This window comes from Arachis hypogaea, chromosome 11, assembly GCF_003086295.3.
Source record: "Arachis hypogaea cultivar Tifrunner chromosome 11, arahy.Tifrunner.gnm2.J5K5, whole genome shotgun sequence".
NCBI classification, from domain to species: domain Eukaryota; kingdom Viridiplantae; phylum Streptophyta; class Magnoliopsida; order Fabales; family Fabaceae; genus Arachis; species Arachis hypogaea.
Window position 1 is genome coordinate 51752370 of NC_092046.1, and position 14364 is coordinate 51766733.

Below are 14364 nucleotides of genomic sequence, written 5' to 3' on the forward strand. Positions count from 1 at the left end.
TGGAAATACATGTGGTATAATCAGTGAACATACTTCATCTCTTCTCATGAGCAATTGACCAAGGAATTGGCTATTGATCAAGATTTGAGAGGTTGAATTACCAAGAAATTGGAATTCGATCACTTAAGATTGCTAAGGAGATCAATGAATGCATTGATTGAGGAAGAGATGAAAATGAACTTGATCCGGAGAATGCAACATCTCCTAAGCCCAATAAATTCTCCATTTCTGATCTTACCCATTCTCTTTACTTTCTGCTATTTACTTTCATGCTAAATTCCCCTTCCCCATTTAAGATTCTGCAATTTACTTTTCGCAATTTACATTCATCTCTTTATTTCCAGCATTTACGTTTCTGCTATTTACTTTCCCGCCATTTAATTTTCTGCAAATCACAAATCCAATTCTGCTTAGTTCAACTAGAACATTCCTCTAATTAAAGTTGCTTGACCAATCAATCCCTGTGGGATTCGACCTCACTCTATTGTGAGTTTTTACTTGACGACAATTTGGTATACTTGCCGAAGGAAAATTGTTGAGAGACAAGTTTTCGTGCATCAAGTTTATAGCGCCGTTGCCGGGGATTGATTTTGTATCAACAATGATTAAATTGGAGGATAACTAGATTGAGCATTTTTCTTTTGTTTGATTTAAAGTTCTGTGTGAGTAATTTACTTTCAGTTTTAGTTATTTTCTCCCCTTTCCCCTACTTTTTTTTTTAGTTGTTTACAATTTAGTCCAATAACCCACTAACTGTTTGATATATTGCATCACTCACACTAACAGCATTTCTAACAGAAATACTTTCTGCATCTATTTCCTTGCTTGTGCCTTGTTGGTTGTATGACAGGGAAAAGAAGCGGGGCTTCAACTTCCTTTGATTTTGAACCTGAGAGGACCTTTCTTAGATTAAGGAGGGAAGCAAGAGGAAAGAGAGTAGTTGGTGCCGAGAAAGAGGAGGAGTATTTTGAACTAAACATGGATAAAAATATGGAGAACCATCATAAAGAAGAGGCTCACAACCATGGTAGAGAAGGTCTAGCAAATCATGCTGGGCAGGAGAGAAGAGTTTTAGGCTCTTATATCAACCCAAACTCAGGAAACTGTGGGAGTAGCATTCAAAAGCCAACCATACATGCCAACAACTTTGAACTAAAGCCACAGCTCATCACCCTTGTTCAGAACAACTGTTCGTTCGGAGGAGGTGTCCAAGAAGACCCCAACCAACTTTTAACCACCTTCCTGAGGATATGTGATACTGTGAAGTCTAACGGTGTTCATCCTGACACCTATAGACTACTTTTATTTCCCTTCTCACTCAAGGACAAGGCATACAAATGGTTAAAGTCCTTCCCGAACGAGAGTTTAGCAACCTGGGAAGATGTGGTGAACAAATTCTTGGCAAGATTCTATCCTCCTCAAAGAATCAACAGGTTGAGAACTGAGGTTCAAACTTTCAGGCAACAAGATGTTGAGACTCTATATGAAGCATAGGAGAGGTTTAAGGACCTGACAAGAAGGTGCCCACCAGATATGTTTAATGAATGGGTGCAGCTGCACATTTTCTATGAAGGTCTTTCTTATGAATCGAAGAAGGCAGTAGACCACTCATCCGGGGGATCTCTGAACAAGAAGAAGACCATTGAAGAAGCCATAGATGTCATTGAGACTGTAGCCGAGAATGACTACTTCTATGCTTCTGAAAGAGCAACACTAGAGGAGTGATGGAGCTAAACAATGTGGATGCACTGCTGGCCCAAAACAAGCTTATCACCAAGCAGCTGGCTGATCTTACCAAGAAGATAGAGAGGAACCAAGTAGTAGCAATCACCACCTCATCAGCAACCCAAGAGGGAGTGAATGCAGAGACAGAGGATGAACAAGAACAAGCCAACTACATTGGAAACTCACCTAGGAAAGCACATGATCCATACTCCAATACCTACAATCTTGGTTGGAGGAACCACCCAAACTTTGGGTGGGGAAATCAACAAGACCAAGACCAAGATCAGAGACGCTACAACCCCAACAACAATGCAGTCCACCAACAATCCACGCAAAGATCATATCAACACCCACCTAACAACACACCTCAACATCCATACCAAAGCCAAAATGGCCCTTCTCATCCGTCCAACCTCAACTCACCATCATCTGAAGATAGAATCTCAAGGATTGAGACTATACTTGAAGGCATATGCAAAGAGATTCAAGATAACAAGGTGTTCAAAGAGGAGGAGCGAGCCAGTATCAAGAACCAGGGAGACACCATCAAGAGGCTGGAATTTCAAGTGGGATACTTATCTGAGAAGATTTTCAAACCTACTGATAGCTTCCCAAGTGATACAGAGAAAAATCCAAGAGGTGAAGCAAAGAAAGTCAGATGGAAAGATTGCAAGATGGTTACTATAAGTGATAAGGAGACTGAGGAAGAGCTGAACAACCCATTAGAACAGCCTGAAGATACTTCAGCAGGAAAGCAGGGGGAGAATCATCAAGAAACCACAATTACACAGAAGGAGCTGATACAGAAGGAGCTGCTGAGACTTTATGCACCCTTTCCCCAATTATAAAATGGCTTTGTAGAGAAGAGAATATACTCAAGGTTTCTTGACATGTTTCCATCCCTCCATGTAAACATACCATCCATCAAGGATCTTCAGCGAATGCCCTCATACATTAAGTATATGAAGGAGCTGCTGACCAGGAAAAGCTCACTCAAGAGAGGACAAATAATAGTGATGAATAAGGAGTGCAGTTCCCTTATTCAACCCGAGTTGCCTACAAAAAGGAAGGACCCAGGGAGTTTTCACATCCCCTGTGCCATAGGAGAAACCATGTTTGATAAAGGACTTTGCGATTTGGGAGCAAGCATCAACTTGATGCCTTTATCCCTTATGAAGAGGCTGCAGATCAATGAGATAATGCCCACATATGTAGTCATCAGGCTGGCTGACAAGACTCAAAAACAAGCAGTAGGAGTTGTTGAAAATGTGCTGGTTAAGGTTGGAAAATACTTCCTGCCCACAGACTTTGTCATATTGGACATGAAAGAGAGTCACCTCCACCCAATCATATTGGAAAGACCATTCCTAGCTACAGCCAGAGCACTTATAGATGTGGAGCGAGGAGAGCTAATTTTGAGGATCCATGATGAACAACTCACATTCAATGTTTTCAAACCCTCACAAGAAACAAATCAAGAGAACCAAGAACCAAGGAAAGATCACAGTGAGATACTGATAGAAGAAACAAGCACTGAAGCACAACCAGCACATTTGGGAGTCCCCTTGTTTGAAAAACAAGATAATCAACAGCTATCACAGCTAGAGAAAACTCAAGTGGAGCCAAAACCACCAGAATCACATGAGACCAGCAACAAAATCTCCACAGGAAAAGAGACCACAAAGAGCAGGATAACAGCAAAGAAGAAGGTACCAAGGAGATTGAGGAACAAGAAGATTTCTACAGAAGATTTCTCTCCAGGGGATAAAGTAATCTCAGCTTACTTCCCAGCTATTCCTCCCGATCTCCCCACCATCCCATCTCAGCTACCTAAAGTTTTTACCATCAACAGAGTTCTCTCCTTAGAACATGTGGAGATCCTTGATGAAGCCAATGGAGATAGATTTACTGCAAGGGAGGAGGACTTGAAGCACTACCAACCACCCTGATAAAGGCAGAACGTCAAGCTAGTGACGCTAAAGAATCGCTTCATGAGAGGCAACCCATGTTTTACATGCTTTTAAAAATAGTTAATAATACAAGGTTCATGAATTTCAAATCAACTTGATATGCACTTGAATGAATCCTTGTGTGCAACATATAGTGAGGAACAAGTTTGGTGTTCAAGACACACTAAGAGAACATAAATGTAACCCATATCATGTCACTCTTAGGGGCCTTGAACAAATCTTTTACACCACATGGCACCAAACTAAGTTTGGTGTTGCCAATGTTGCATACATGGATGTTGAGTTAGTCAGTTGGTCTGCAATCATGAATAGCACTTAGTTAGTTAAAAGCAAAAACTTTAAAAAGTAGTTAGCCTTTTAATTTTGCCGCCACTTTCTACAAGTGTGTTTTTAATCACATTTCTTTTATTTTGTAGGAGCATTGATGGGGCAATTTAAGGGTTCGGATAACACAAAAGGAAGATACTACACACGTGTCTTCAAGGGGATTACATTGGGAATGGTTGCCATGCAACATTGGAAGAAGTTGATTGGAAAAAGCAAGGGAAGTGGGAGTGCGAACACTCAAGAAAAACACAAAGAGGACAAACAGGAAGGAGAGCATGAGCACCCCCAAGAGTAAAAGGTGGTGGAGTTCCCTCATTGTCCCATCTTTTTCAAGTTTTAAATAAGAAAAATCATGTATGAAATAGAATATGCTTTCATGGTAGTTTAGGATTTTCAATTCTGTTTTTAGTATTCTCCTTGCTTAGGTCTATGATTGCTAGTCAAATTACCTGTTTTCAATTCCATCTTGCTTATTGTGTTGCTTGTCTCCTTTTGAATCAAATAAAAAGAGATGTTATGAAAGACCAGAGTGGAGTTCAAGTTGTGGAGTAAGTTCTTAGATTTGTGGTGTAGTAATCACTTAGCTAAGTTGGTTCACCAACAAGGTGGGAAGGCAACTATCTGTCTTGAATCATATGCTTGAAACACACCCCATGAGGCTAGCTAAATAATAAGATCCTAATAAGAAAAAGGGAAAAGAACAATAAGAGTTGAAAAAAAAAGAAAAGTTAATAAAGGATAAGGCTAGGCACCAAGGGTTTGAATCTTGAGGCAAGTGTCTGTGGCATTCCTGTGTAAGGGATTTACTTGGATGAATAAGCTCTTAGGGGTGCCTTATCACTTGGTAACTTGGGTTAACTAACCCGGGATTATCAGCTGAAAGTCCACTATCAAAAGTAACCTTTGCTACAGAACACTTAGTAACCCAAAGAGGTGCTGGACACCAAGGTCTCAAGAAAGAAAATAAACAAATCATGTGCATGTGGTGTGTATGCATGGGGGAAAGAGAGTTGAGGGAGTAAGTCCTTAGGGGTATCTCAACACCTAGCACCTTGAACCAACTGGTTCGGGAGTGCTGGCTGAAAGCTTATCTTAAAGAGTCGCCCCCTCACAGAGCACTTAGCCTAAGAGTACAATCAAACCCTGAAAACAACAAAAGGATCAATGAATAAAAGTCTCATAGGGTGCAATCAAGTGAGTATTCCAAGACATGATAAAGGTCTGAAAGCCAGTGAAGGAATGAACCTAAGTTGCTATGCATGAAACCACCATAAAACCAAGGACATGACTTCCACAATAATGACTCATTTCTCTTGGCATTTCATTCATCATTCTCTTGTTCCAGTACTTGCTTAGGGACAAGCAAGCTTTAAGTTTGGTGTTGTGATGCCAGGGCATTTTGGCCAGTTCCACTTACCTTTTCTTTACTGTTTTAGGGTAGTTTCATGCATTTTCTTAGGAAATAAGCAAGTTTTGGATAGAATTTCACTTACATCTTGATTCAAGCAAACATTGTGCACTTTACATGATTTCATGAGAATTATGCAAGAATTGAATGACAAATTGGATGACGCATGTCTCATGATTTGGATTAGAACTTTGATGCACTCTATTGCTTGATTTCAGGACAAAGAAAGCAAGGAAGAACCACGTTAGCAGCCACGATAGTCTAACTAACGTAACCACTAATGTGGAATGGGAGCTAGCTTGTAACGTTAATGAGAAAAGTAATCGCCAATAACGTTCTCGAAGCCATCATAGCCCACGTTAAGAGTCACGTTAACTAAGTTAACGTGAACTCTAACGTGAAAGAAAAAAATGAAGCCAACGTTAGTGACACTCACCTTTGTCACTCACGTTGGACCAAGCTCATATTGGCCACGTTAAAAGCCACGTTAACTCAGTTAACATGGACTCTAACGTGGGGAAGAAAAAGAATGGCCAACGTTAGTGACACTCACCTTTGTCACTAACGTTGGACTAAGCCACTTTGAGCCACGTTAGTTGTCACGTTAACTTAGTTAACGTGGAAGCTGACGTGGAGGGAGCAAGAATGGCCAACGTTAGTGACACTCACCTTTGTCACTAACGTTGGAATGAGCCACTATGAGCAACGTTAACTCCCACGTTAACTTAGTTAACGTGGAAGCTAACGTGGATTGAAGAATGATGAGCCAACGTTAGTGACACTCACCTTTGTCACTAACGTCGGAGATGGCTATCACCACCACGTTAGAAGCCACGTTAACCTAGTTAACGTGAACTCTAACGTGGGAAGTAGGGGTGTTTTGAAACGTTAGTGACAAAGGTAAGTGTCACTAACGTTTTCAAAGATTTGGCAAGCCTACGTTAAAGGTCACGTTAGCCACACTAACGTGAACTCTAACGTAAGGGGAAGCGAGGATTCTCAACGTTATTGGAAAAGGTAAGTCCCAATAACGTGTGCGAAGGACCAAGAGGCAACGTTAGTGGTCACGTTGGTGCCACTAACGTTGAAGTTAAAATGGATCATCCTTGGGTTAGGAACGTTAGTGAAAAAGACGACTGCCACTAACGTTCTCGAACCCACACTTTCACTTAACGTTAACACTACTAACGTCCTAAGCTAAAACTCCCTGCCCACTTCATACTTTCTCTCTGCAAGTAAAGCTAAGCCCACTGAAGAAGATAACTGCTTCAAACTCAAGATCCAAAGGCCCATATCCAAGATTTGAAGAACCAACTAGAAGATCAAAAGAGTAGTATATATAGGGATAGTTTTGAATTAAAAAGGGGGTTGGAAATTTGAGAACTACTCTCTGTATTTTACTTTCTCTGCAGCTTTTAGTTTAATTCTCATAATGTATTTTACATCTATGCTTTCCATTCCCAGAGCTATGAACAACTAAACCCCTTTCATTGGGTTAGGGAGCTCTGTTGTAATTTGATGGATCAATAGTAGTTTTCATTATTCTTCTTCTATCTTTTCTCTTGATTTTACTAGAAAGCTTTCAATCTTCATTCAATTGGGTAGTTATCTTGGAAAAGAAGCTATTCATACTTGGATCTCTTAGGAACTTTGGAAGAGGAATGAAGAGATCATGCTAGAAATGCTTTCTCATGTTGGACTAAATTGGGGTTTGGATGGATATAGTGACATATAATCCTACCAACACTTTGATTTGGAAATACATGTGGTATAATCAGTGACCATACTTCATTTCTTCTCATGAGCAATTGACCAAGGAATTGGCTATTGATCAAGATTTGAGAGATTGAATTACCAAGAAATTGGAATTCGATCACTTAAGATTGCCAAGGAGATCAATGAATGCATTGATTGAGGAAGAGGTGAAAATGAACTTGATCCGGAGAATGCAACATCTCCTAAGCCCAATGAATTCCCCATTTCTGATCTTACCCGTTCTCTTTACTTTCTGCTATTTACTTTCTTGCTAAACTCCCCTTCCCCATTTAAGATTCTGCAATTTACTTTCCGCTATTTACATTCAGCTCTTTATTTCCAGCATTTACGTTTCTGCTATTTACTTTTCCGCCATTTAATTTTCTGCAAATCACAAATCCAATTCTGCTTAGTTCAACTAGAACATTCCTCTAATTAAAGTTGCTTGACCAATCAATCCCTGTGGGATTCGACCTCACTCTATTGTGAGTTTTTACTTGACGACAATTCGGTATACTTGCCGAAGGAAAATTGTTGAGAGACAAGTTTCCGTGCATCAAGTTTATGGCGCCATTGCCGGGGATTGATTTTGTATCAACAATGAATAAATTGGAGGATAACTATATTGAGCATTTTTCTTTTGTTTGATTTAAAGTTCTGTGTGAGTAATTTACTTTCAGTTTTAGTTATTTTCTCCCTTTTTCCCTACTTTTTTTTAGTTTACAATTTAGTCCACTAACCCACTAACTGTTTGATATATTGCATCACTCACACTAACAGCAATTCTAACAGAAATACTTTCTGCATCTATTTCCTTGCTTGTGCCTTGTTGGTTGTATGACAGGGAGAAGAAGTGGGGCTTCAACTTCCTTTGATTCTGAACATGAGAGGACCTTCCTTAGATTAAGGAGGGAAGCAAGAGGAAAGAAAGTAGTTGGTGCTGAGTAAGAGGAGGAGTATTTTGAACCAAACATGGATGAAAATATGGAGAACCATCATGAAGAAGAGGCTCACAACCATGGCAGAGAAGGTCTAGCAAATCATGCTGGGCAGGAGAGAAGAATTTTAGGATCTTATATCAACCCAAACCCAGGAAACAGTGGGAGTAGCATTCAAAAGCCAACCATACATGCCAACAACTTTGAACTAAAGCCACAGCTCATCACCCTTGTTCAGAACAACTGATCGTTCGGAGGAGGTGTCCAAGAAGACCCCAACTAACATTTAACCACCTTCCTGAGGATATGTGATACTGTGAAGTCTAACGGTGTTCATCCTGACACCAATAGACTACTTTTATTTCCCTTCTCACTCAAGGACAAGGCATACAAATGGTTAGAGTCCTTTCTGAAGGAGAGTTTAGCAACCTGGGAAGATGTGATGAACAAATTCTTGGCAAGATTCTATCCTCCTCAAAGAATCAACAGGTTGAGAGCTGAGATTCAAACTTTCAGGCAACAAGATGGTGAGACTCTATATGAAGCATGGGAGAGGTTTAAGGACCTGACAAGAAGGTGCCCACCAGATATGTTCAATGAATGGGTGCAGCTGCACATTTTCTATGAAGGTCTTTCTTATGAATCGAAAAAGGCAGTAGACCACTCATCTGGGGGATCTCTGAACAAGAAGAAGACCATTGAAGAAGCCATAGATGTCATTGAGACTGTAGCCGAGAATGACTACTTCTATGCTACTGAAAGAGGAAACACTAGAGGAGTGATGGAGCTAAACAATGTGGATGCACTGCTAGCCCAAAACAAGCTTATCACCAAGCAGCTGGCTGGTCTTACCAAGAAGATGGAGAGGAACCAAGTAGCAGCAATCACCACCTCATCAGTAACCCAAGAGGAAGTGAATGCAGAGGCAGAGGATGAGCAAGAACAAGCCAACTACATTGGAAACTCACCTAGGAAAGCACATGATCCATACTCCAAGACCTACAATCCTGGTTGGAGGAACCACCCAAACTTTGGGTGGGAAAATCAACAAGACCAAGACCAAGATCAGAGACGCCACAACCCCAACAATAATGTAGCCCACCAACATTCCACGTAAAGATCATATCAACACCCACCTAACAACACACCTCAACATCCATACCAAAGCCAAAATGGCCCTTCTCATCCCTCCAACCTCAACTCACCATCATCTGAAGATAGACTCTCAAGGATTGAGACTATACTTGAAGGTATATGCAAAGAGATTCAAGATAACAAGGTGTTCAAAGAGGAGGTGCGAGCCAGTATCAAGAACCAGGGAGACACCATTAAGAGGCTGGAATTTCAAGTGGGATACTTATCTGAGAAGATTCCCAAACCTACTGATAGCTTCCCAAGTGATACAGAGAAAAATCCGAGAGGTGAAGTAAAGAAAGTCAGATGGGAAGATTGCAAGATGGTTACTATAAGTGATAAGGAGACTGAGGAAGAGCTGAACAACCCATTAGAACAACCTGAAGATACTTCAGCAGGAAAGCAGGGGGAGAATCATCAAGAAACCACAATTACACAGAAGGAGCTGACACAGAAGGAGCTGCTGAGACTTTATGCACCCTTTTCCCAACTACTAAATGGCTGTGTAGAGAAGAAAATACACTCAAGGTTTCTTGACATGTTTGCATCCCTCCATGTAAACATACCATTCATCAAGGCTCTTCAGCGAATGCCCTCATACATTAAGTATATGAAGGAGCTGCTGACCAGGAAAAGCTCACTCAAGAGAAGACAAACAATAGTGATGAATAAGGAGTGCAGTGCCCTCATTCAACCCGAGTTGCCTACAAAAAGGAAGGACCCAAGGAGTTTTCACATCCCCTGTGCCATAGGAGAAACCATGTTTGATAAAGAACTTTGTGATTTGGGAGCAAGCATCAACTTGATGCCTTTATCCCTTATGAAGAAGCTGCAGATCAATGAGATAATGCCCACAGATGTAGTCATCAAGCTGGCTGACAAGACTCAAAAACAAGCAGTAGAAGTGGTTGAAAATGTGCTGGTTAAGGTTGGAAAATTCTTCCTGCCCATAGACTTTGTCATATTGGACATGGAAGAGAGTCATCTCTACCCAATCATATTGGGAAGACCATTCCTAGCTACAGCCAGAGCACTTATAGATGTGGAGCGAGGAGAGCTAATTTTGAGGATCCATGATGAACAACTCACATTCAATGTTTTCAAACCCTCACAAGAAATAGATCAAGAGAACCAACAACCAAGGAAAGATACTACACACGTGTCTTCAAGGGGATTACATTGGGAATGGTAGCCATGCAACATTGGAAGAAGTTGATTGGAAAAAGCAAGGGAAGTGGGAGTGCGAACACTCAAGAAAAACACAAAGAGGACAAACAGGAAGGAGAGCATGAGCACCCCCAAGAGTAAAAGGTGGTGGAGTTCCCTCATTGTCCCATCTTGTTCAAGTTTTAAATAAGGAAAATCATGTATGAAATAGAACATGCTTTCATGGTAGTTTAGGATTTTCAATTCTGTTTTTAGTATTCTCCTTGCTTAGGTCTATGATTGCTAGCCAAATTGCCTGTTTTAAATTCCATCTTGCTTATTGTGTTGCTTGTCTCCTTTTGAATCAAATAAAAAGAGATGTTATGAAAGACCAGAGTGGAGTTCAAGTTGTGGAGTAAGTTCTTAGATTTGTGGTGTAGTAATCACTTAGCTAAGTTGGTTCACCAACAAGGTGGGAAGGCAACTATCTGTCTTGAATCATATGCTTGAAACACACCCCATGAGGCTAGCTAAATAATAAGATCCTAATAAGAAAAAGGAAAAAGAACAATAAGAGTTGAAAAAGAAAGAAAAGTTAATAAAGGATAAGGCTAGGCACCAAGGGTTTGAATCTTGAGGCAAGTGTCTGTGGCATTCCTGTGTAAGGGATTTACTTGGATGAATAAGCTCTTAGGGGTGCCTTATCACTTGGTAACTGGGTTAACTAACCCGGGATTATCAGCTGAAAGTCCACTATCAAGAGTAACCTTTGCTACAGAACACTTAGTAACTCAAAGAGGTGCTAGACACCAAGGTCTCAAGAAAGAAAATAAACACATCATGTGCCTGTGGTGTGTATGTATGGGGGAAAAAGACTTGAGGGAGTAAGTCCTTAGGGGTGTCTCAACACCTAGCACCTTGAACCAACTGGTTCGGGAGTGCTGGCTGAAAGCTTATCTTAAAGAGTCGCCCCCTCACAGAGCACTTAGCCTAAGAGCACAATCAAACCCTGAAAACAACAAAAGGATCAATGAATAAAAGTCTCATAGGGTGCAATCAAGTGAGTTTTTATTTTCAGTTCTTCTTTGCTTGAGGACAAGCAAACCCTTAAGTTTGGTGTTGTCGCTTCGCTGATGGTTTTTCTGTTTAATTTTATGGTACCAAAGGGAGGTGAATCATCTTCACGGAGGAGCACAGCCTGAAGAATAGAACGGCTACTAGGATAACTGAGGTGGTTGAATTCCTTTCATTCTGTATTCCTTCCCGTTCTTACTATGTTATGTTCCAGTTTTCTGCTAATTTGTCTCGTTTATTGCATGATCCTTTATTAGATAAATTCCTAGGTTCTAGTTTAGTTCTGTTATTTTCAAAATTTCTGTTAGTTGCTTTAATTCTGAAAGGTGTCTCATGTATTGCCCACTGAGCTTGAAATCAAAAAGAAAGAAGAAAATAGGATGTAATGCATGAGAAATTGAGTTTATTTTTTTAAGAGTAGTCTCATTTAATCAAATGTGGTGGTGTTCTCTGTGATCCTGAATGCATGACATAAACCGTGCATGTTTAAATTTGAATCAAGGAATGTTGACGTATAAGGAAAAGGAATTTAGAGAAGTATTATGAATTTTCTAAAAATTAGTGACAGTTAATCCTTGAAGCAAAAGAAACAGCAAAAAAAAGAGGATATAAAAAAAAGAAAAAGAGGATATAAAAGCAAGGTCTAAGGCTCTGTGTTTGGGAGAAGCTTTCTCACAGTGAATTGGGAAAGGAATAGAGGATTCATGCTAGAGAAGCTTTCTCACAGTGAATTGGATTGGGGTTTGGATGGATATTGTGACATGTAATCCTACCAAATTGTGGTTCATGAAACTGTGTGGTATAATCAGTGATCGAGCATCATCTCTTCTTATGAACATTTAAACCAAGGGATTGGGAATTTGTTCGTTTTTAGAGAGAATTGGTGAGCCAAGGGATTGGGATCCAATCATATAAGATTGCCAAGAAAAATTCAATGAATGCATTGGTTGAGGAAGGAATAAAAATGTTTTGATTCGGAGATCTCAATATCTCCTAACACCCAATGAATTCCCCATTTCTGATCTACCACTTTCTCTTTACATTCTGCAATTAAATTCATGCAATCACCCCCATTCCCTTTTAATTTCAGCAATTTAGCTTCTGCTCTTTAATTCATGCAATTTAAGATTCCGCCATTTCAATTTCTTGTCATTTACGTTTCCCGCCAATTTTACATTCCGCAATTCTCATCTAAATCTTGATTCCGCTCAACTAGAACATACTTCTAATCCGAATTGCTCACTCAACCAATCCTTGTGGGATTCGACCTCACTCTATTGTGAGTTTTTACTTGACGATAACCGGTGCACTTGCCGGAAGGAATTTTGCCGATCGTGCAATTTCCTAAATCGTAGCATAACAAGTTTATGCGCATCACTGAGCATCAATGACTAGGGGGTCAGACATGATTAAAAGCTCAAAGAGTTGTTTCCCTAGTCATATGCTTGTGGTGTTCTTGTGTCAAGTAATCCTTGAGACAGAACATTTAGAGTTGAGATCAACTACAATTAGTAGAGTATGCCAAAGGCTTTGAGCACCACTATCTGGGAATAGCTGGAAGAAAAAAAATCAGAACTTCAAATGAGTTTCCCAATTAAGTGCTTGTGGTGTTCTTGTGTCAATTAACCCTTGAGACAGAACATTTAAAGTCACGGCTAGGCTCAAGGTGCAAAGCACAAGTTAATTGCGAATTAAGGGATATCTGTTGTGTTCAAGGATTTAACTGAGGTATAAAGATTAGAGAACTCATAATATGATCCGAATTCTAATTCCGCAAGACATTGACATTCCTCTGATTCAAAGGAGAGTGAGATGCCAAAACTGTTCAGAATTGCAATAGATAAATCCCACTTTAAGAAGAGACACAAGCATAAATGAACTCTCATTTCTCATGCAATTTCACATCTTAATCTTGCACTTATTTTGGTTGCTTGAGGACAAGAAACAATTCAAGTTTGGTGTTGTGATGTGTGAGCATCTTTCCTATCTTTTCCTAGTGAATTTGCATTTAATTTGATTGATTTTAATCAAGAATTAATTATCTTTTAACCACTATGAATGCTACTTTGAGTCGTGTGCAATTCTGTTTATTTTAGGTAGCATTTAGTTGGATTTGATGGAGTTTCCACAGAAAAAGAAAAGAAGGCTATATAGGGCAGGAATGGCTTAGAGGATGGAGAGGAAGCTTGCACAAATGGAAGGAGCACAAGAATTAAAGGAGATGACCAGCGATGAGGGACGCGTGCGCATACCTGACGTGTGCGCGTGATTTTGAGATTTGCACAACGACGCGTGCGCGTACCTGATGTGTACGCGTGACACGCGAAGAAGATCATCGACGCGTACGCGTGACATGCGCCACGTGCAGAAAACGCAGAAAATGCTGATTGCTGCATTTAATTATGATTTAAACTTTATTTTTTTAAAAATAGGAAAAGATATTATTTTAGTTTTAGAAATAGATTTTAAATTAATTAGGATTAGATATAAAAGAGAAAAAGAAACTTCTCTTCTGGAATACCAACATTATTCCACCTCAGCCCAATTTACAGTTTACCAGAATCCTAGTTTTCACTTTTTTCCATGAGCAACTAAACCTCCACTGTTAAGGTTAGGAGCTCTGTCTATTGTATGGATTGATTCTATTGTTTTTCTATTTTAATTCATGTACTGATTTATATTTCAAGGATTGTTTTCTTTCTTTATCTTATGAATTTGGGTGGAACGGAAGTATGATCCTCTTTCTAATTGAGTTCTCGTATAACTTGGAAAAGCTCTTTACCTGAACAACAGCTTGAAAATAATTTCTCCTAATTTCTAATTATCTAGACTTAATGGGATACGTGACATATAATCCTCTTATATTTGGATAATTAGGATTTTTGTG

The 14364-nt window shown here is 39.8% G+C and overlaps 2 non-coding genes across 2 annotated transcripts; both read right to left on the bottom strand.

The window, feature by feature from the left end:
- Positions 1-1431: 1431 nt before the first annotated feature.
- LOC112725062 (small nucleolar RNA R71) lies at positions 1432-1538 on the bottom strand. Its single transcript, XR_003164192.1, has one exon. It is a non-coding gene; the product is annotated as a small nucleolar RNA R71 (small nucleolar RNA).
- Positions 1539-8610: 7072 nt separating this feature from the next.
- On the bottom strand, positions 8611-8717 carry LOC112725969 (small nucleolar RNA R71). Its single transcript, XR_003165045.1, has one exon. It is a non-coding gene; the product is annotated as a small nucleolar RNA R71 (small nucleolar RNA).
- Positions 8718-14364: the final 5647 nt, after the last annotated feature.